Source organism: Mustelus asterias, unplaced genomic scaffold (genome assembly GCF_964213995.1).
Source record: "Mustelus asterias unplaced genomic scaffold, sMusAst1.hap1.1 HAP1_SCAFFOLD_462, whole genome shotgun sequence".
Classification (NCBI taxonomy): domain Eukaryota; kingdom Metazoa; phylum Chordata; class Chondrichthyes; order Carcharhiniformes; family Triakidae; genus Mustelus; species Mustelus asterias.
This window is the reverse complement of record NW_027590415.1, coordinates 216,494-222,493: the sequence shown is the minus strand read 5'-3', so window position 1 is coordinate 222,493 and position 6,000 is coordinate 216,494. Positions and strand designations below refer to the sequence as shown.

At 43.4% G+C, this 6,000-nt stretch overlaps 1 non-coding gene across 1 annotated transcript; it reads right to left on the bottom strand.

Moving 5' to 3' along the window:
• Positions 1-5,359: 5,359 nt before the first annotated feature.
• Positions 5,360-5,431, bottom strand: trnam-cau (transfer RNA methionine (anticodon CAU)). The gene has a single exon. It is a non-coding gene; the product is annotated as a tRNA-Met (tRNA).
• Between the last annotated feature and the right edge of the window lie 569 nt (positions 5,432-6,000).

Here is a 6,000-nt window from a genome sequence, read left to right as displayed (position 1 = left end):
CAGAGAGCTGGTGGAGTGAATCAAATCAGGGATGTTCACGAGGCCAGAATCAGAGGAGCCCAGATATTTCAGAGGATTGCTGGGCTGGAGTTGATGAAAGGGAGGAAGAGCTGAGGAGATGGAAGGATTTGGAAACATGGATAAGAATTTTATAATTGAGGCATTGCTTAACCACGAGTCAGTGTTTGTCAGTGAGCACAGGGTTGATGCATTAATGGTATTTGGAGTAAATTCTGATATCAGAAATCAATTACCGGCTTTTTGGATAATAACTCGGATAAGAAGTGGACCACATGGCCCCTCCAGCCTGCTCCGCCATTAAATACGATCATGTTTTAGATTCTCAAACCACTGAATCTTTGCAATGTACGACAGCCCATTTGGCCCATCAAGTCCACACTGCCTTATTGAAACAGCATTCTACCTGATCCCACTCCCCCACCTCACAGCCCCTAGAAACCCTGGTTTGGTTATGGCCTTTGGTGACTGTGCAAAATCAGCACATTCTCCCCGTGGGTTTCCTGGGTGCTCTAGTTTACTCCCGTCATTCAAAGATGTGCAGGTTAGGTGGATTGGCCATGTTAAATGTACGTATAATGTCCAAAGTTGTGTACATTAGGCACTGATCAGTGCAATTTTGACACTTATTTTGAGATTTTACGCCTGGTTGTTGATGAATTCGGGGAGATGAAAACCTTTATCACAGAATCCCTAATGTGCAGAAGGTGGACATTCAGTCCATTGAGTCTGCACTGATTCTCGGACCTATCCACGCAACCTCACACATTAACCCTGTTAATCTTGCTAATCTAAACATACTGGGACATATAAGGGAACGTTTAGCACGGTAAATCCACTTAACCTATCAATGGAGTGTGTGCGTGTGTGGCGGGGCGGGGGGGGGGGGCGGTTGCGGGGAGGGGGCAGGAGCACCCGGAGGAAAGCCATGTGGACGCAAAGAAAATGTGAAAATTACGAACAGTCACCCAAGGCCTGAATTGAACCCGGGTCCCTGTCATTGTGTGGCAGCAGTGCTAACGACGGTGCCACTCTTCTTTCTGTTATACAAGACCATAAGACATAGGAGCAGAATTAGGCCACTCTGCCCATCGAGTCTGTTGCGCCATTCAATCATATATTTGTCTCATTCCCATTCTCCTGTCTTTTCCCGTTAACCCCTGATCCCATTATTAATCAAAACCTATCTCTCTATGTCTTAAAAAAAACGTAATCACCTCGCCTCCACAGCCCTCTGCGGCAAAGAGTTCCACAGATTCACCACTTTCTCGCTGAAGAAATTCCTCCTCATCTCTGCTTTAAAGGATCGTCCCTTCAGACTGAGGTTGTGCCCTCTGGTTCTAGTTTTTCCTACTAGTGGAAACATCCTCTCCATGTCCACGCTATCCAGGCCTCGCAGTATCCTGTAAGTTTCAATAAGATCTCCCCTCATCTTTCTGAACTCCACCGAGGACAGACGCAGAGTCCTCAACCGTTCCTCATACAACAAGCTCTTCAGTCCAGGGATTATTCTTGTGAGCCTCCTTTGGACGCCTTCCAAGGCCAGCACATCCTTCCTTAAATACGGGTCCCAAACTGCTCACAATACTCCAAATGGTGTCTGACCAGAGACTTTGTCGGCCTCTGAAGTACATCTCTGTTCTTGTACTCTAGCCCTCTCGACATTGCATTTGCCCCCCTAAATGCCGAATGCACCTGCTCATTAACATTAATAGAATTTTGAACTGGGACTCCCAAGCCCCTTTGTGTTTCTGGTTTCCTCAGCATTTCCCCATTTCGAAACTTCCATTCCTCCTTCCAAAGTGCATAACCTCACACTTTTCCACATTGTATCCCATCTGCCACTTCTCTGCCCACTGTCCGAGCCTGCCCAAGTCCTTCTGCAGCCACCGCCCCCCCCCCCCCCCCCCCGCCCCCACCACCCCTCCTCCCCCCCCCGGCTTGTTTCCTCAATGCTGCCTGTCCCTCTACAGTTCCTCTTAGACTTATTTGCCTCATGGAAAATACCTAACTTCCAATCTATCTTCATAGTTACAGATCTTTATCAATGGAATCATTCATGTAAATCTCCTTTGCACCGTCTCCAATGTGTTCACAACCTTCTTTGATTGTGGTGCCCAGCACTGGGCTCAGTGCTCCAGGTGAGGCCTATCTCGTGTATTTAAAAGCTCAGATTGACGTTCTTATTCATGTATTCAATCCTCCAATAAAACGTAGGATGCCATTTGTTTTATTACATGCTCTCTCAACATGCCCAGCCAACTTCAATTACTTTTGTCCTTAAAAACCGAGGTACCTTTGTTCCTGCATTTCCTTAAGAGTTTCTCCCTTTATTTCTCCACACTCTCAAAATGAATCAACTCACACTTCTCAGCATTGAACTTCATCTAATTACCTGCATTGACGCGAACAGGAGCCGGAGTATGGAGACTGGGGGAATTTCACTGTAACTTCACTGCAGTATTTATTAGTCAGAATCCTGATTTATGACGAATATAAAACTTTATTTAAAGTTTACTTTACTTTTGCTTTATCTGCCGCTTGTCTGCCCAGAGGACAGGAATGGAAGCATTGACTCAGCGTTTACACATTGTTTTGAGCGCCAGGGTCTCTCAACTTAATTCACTCAGCCTCTCCTCACAGAACAACCTCTTCCTTCCGGGGGGCAATCTCGTGAACCTTCTCTGTACCGCCTCCAATGCAAGTCTATCCCTTCTCAAATGTGGAGACCATAGCTGTACACAGTATTGCAGATGTAGTCTCAATAAAATCCTGGACAATTGCAGCAATACACCTTTCTTTATCTACTCCAATCCACTTGCAATAAAAACAGACATGCCATTTGCTTTTCTAATAGCTTCAATGAATAATCCCGAATGTGCTCCGAATTCCCTTCAACATTTTAAAATCCGTCACATTTCAGCCTCTCTTCAACTCTGAAGAAGAGTCATACAGTGTCGAAGTATTCACTATGTTTCTCTTTCCGTAGATGCTGCCAGACCTGCTGAGGTTTCTGGCATTTTCTGTTTTTATTTCAGATTTCGTTTCCCTGCCATCCTCACCTTCTTTTAGGCACATAGTTGTTCTTTTTTTAACTCTCCCATTAGACTCATGACTCACACCAGCTCTCTTGCCATATAATCATTGCTGCACTTCTCCATGATTAGTAACGACAAGACAACAATTCAAATTCGATTCAGTGATGCGTGATGAACAAGAAGTTATGTAAGAAGTTGTGAAAGAAAATGAACATCTCCGCCTTCTCCCTGTAACGCTGCACATTCTTCCTTTTCAGGTAACAGTCTGATTCCTTTTGAACACTTCAATCGAATCCGCCTCCACCACACTCTCCGGCAGTGCATTCCACACATTAAGCACTCGCTGTGTGAAAAATATTTTCCTCGTATTCCTATTCCTTCCTTTGCTAATGATGCTGAACCTGTTCTCTCTCGTTCTTCATCATCCCACTAGTGGGAACGGTTTGTCCCGATCCACTCAGTCCAGAGGTCTCATGATATTTAATACCTGTAAGTGGAATCCCTCAGGGGGTGGTAAGATTTTCAAAGCAGTCGACATTAAGGCATTGATAAAACTACCAGCATTCAGTTAAATGACTTTTTAAATATGTTAATGAACTAACAAAAGGCAATTTACAAATATGAGATGCAGTAATTGACTCAAACGTGTGATTATGATTGTAAAATACATATTCTGATATTTTGAATGGATTATTATTGACTTTAAGGAAGTTATCAGTTAGCAGTAAACAAGTCCAGATGGCCCTTTCTCAAAGGGTCACCTGGACTCGAAAGATCAGCTCATTTTACTCTTTACAGATGCTGCCAGACCTGCAGAGATTTTCCAGCATTTTCTCTTTTGCTTTGAGATTACAGCATCCGTAATAATTTTCTTTTATTTTCGAGTTTTACTGTTGCACCTCATGTAGAGTTGTAGGACTGAGAAACCTCACTAATGAAATGGATTCGAAAACTTGGAACTGTTTTCCTTTTACTTTTCATTGTCTCTCTATCATCTTCCTATCAGAATGAATCACTTCACAATTCTCAGCTTTGAATTTCATCTGCAACCTGTCCACTCATTCTGTCAACTTGTCGATGCCCTTTTTGAAGTTTGACATTATCCTCCTCATAGGTCACAATGGTTCCAACTTTCAGATCATCCACAAATTCTAAAATTGTGCCCTGCACACCATTACCTCTGTCACTGATATACCCTGGTGCATGTTCACAGCATCGACAGCTTGTGTGCAGATCAATGCGATTTACTGCAGTTTGAGGGTGAATACAGAAAAGAGGATCCAATGTAAATGCCTGCACATTCCACGAAAAAGTTGCAGAATTGCTGTGAAGTAGTTTTGTTATGATCGCTAACAGAAAGTAGTAGAGGATTTCTTCGAAGCAGCAACCTCTGAATTATCAGTCCAGCACACGTCCGCTGCGCCACTTTGCGATGGCCAAGCCAGCACCCCCCTGCTGTCTATCACTGTAGCCATTCATATATTCACTTCCACATTCTTGTTTAACACCACCACGATTGTCAGGGAGGTTCAGTCTGGCCACACAATTCTACTGCAGAATACCAAGAATGCAATGGACAGAGAAAGACACGCACAGAAGCAGCAAAAGAGACTGTTTGTACACGTGTAACGACAGACAAAGGTGCCGCGAAACCGACAGGACACGGAATCTGATGTTTTAAATTAATTTTCAGTTGCAAATATATGCTTGTAAAAATATTTCCTGATGTGTCGCTGTCCTCTCTGCTGTTCAAACATGTTCAGTGTTGTTGTGCAAAGTGTTTCACTGTTTATAAATATATTTCCTGCTGTGCTCTACGATTTAGAGGGTTACAGCATGGAAACAGGCCCTTCGGCCCAAAGTGTCCATGCCGCCCAGTTTTCTTTGACTTCGGAGCTACTCCCAATAATCCGCGTTTGGCCAATATCCCTCCAGACCAATCTTACCCAGATAACTGTCTCAAATGTTGTTGAGAGTTTTATTTTTCTGCTGTTGTGTAAAATGCTTCCCTGTTGTTGTGTTTCCGGCTCGGTAAATATTTGTTTCTTCTGTTAATATGTCCCCTTCTCTTGCAAACGTGCTCCCTGTTGTGTAAAAAGATTCTCCGTGAAGGTGTTTTTGTCAGTAAATTTTTGCGAGTTGTGTTAAGATGTTCCCTCTTCTTGTGTCAAACTCTGGTTGCATATAAAAGTGATTTACTCCAGATCGAGGTTTTTCGCGGGAAAGATAAGCCAAATACCTGTCTTCTCCACGTAAAAATCATAACTGCTTGCCAGTTGTCATATCACCAGCGTGAATAGGAGTAGCAGAGGATGGTTTCGATCCATCGACCTCTGGGTTATGGGCCCAGCACGCTTCCGCTGCGCCACTCTGCTACAGCAAAAAGTGTCTCTGCTACTTATCAATGTAGCAAGACAGACTTTCATTCCTGTATCGTTTAACAGGAACACCAGTGCGAGGAGGCATCACTGCATCACACCGAGAATACAATAGACAGAGACAAACACACAATAGCAGCAAGAGACTGCTTGGACACATATAACGACAGACAAAGGTGCTGGGAAAACGGCAAGACAAGGAATTGCAGAATCCATCATTGATTTTTAAAGGGATTTTCTGTTGCAAATGCATGTTTGTAAAAATATTTCCTGCTGTGCAACTGTGCTCTATGTTGTTGAGAGGTGTTTTCTGCTGCTGTGTAAAATGTCTCCTTGATACTGTAAATGTGTTTCCGGCTGTGCCAATTTGATCCATCTGGTGTCAATATTTCTTTAATATTCTGTTAGTATATGCCCGACTCTGTAAACGTGTTCCCTGTTGTGTCAAAATGTTCTCCGTGAAGATGTTTTCTGTTCAGCAAAAGTTACTTATCTGGTCTCATGATGTTCCATATTGGGTTAAATTGTTGCATGTTGTGTTAAGATCTTCTCTGTTCTTGTATAAA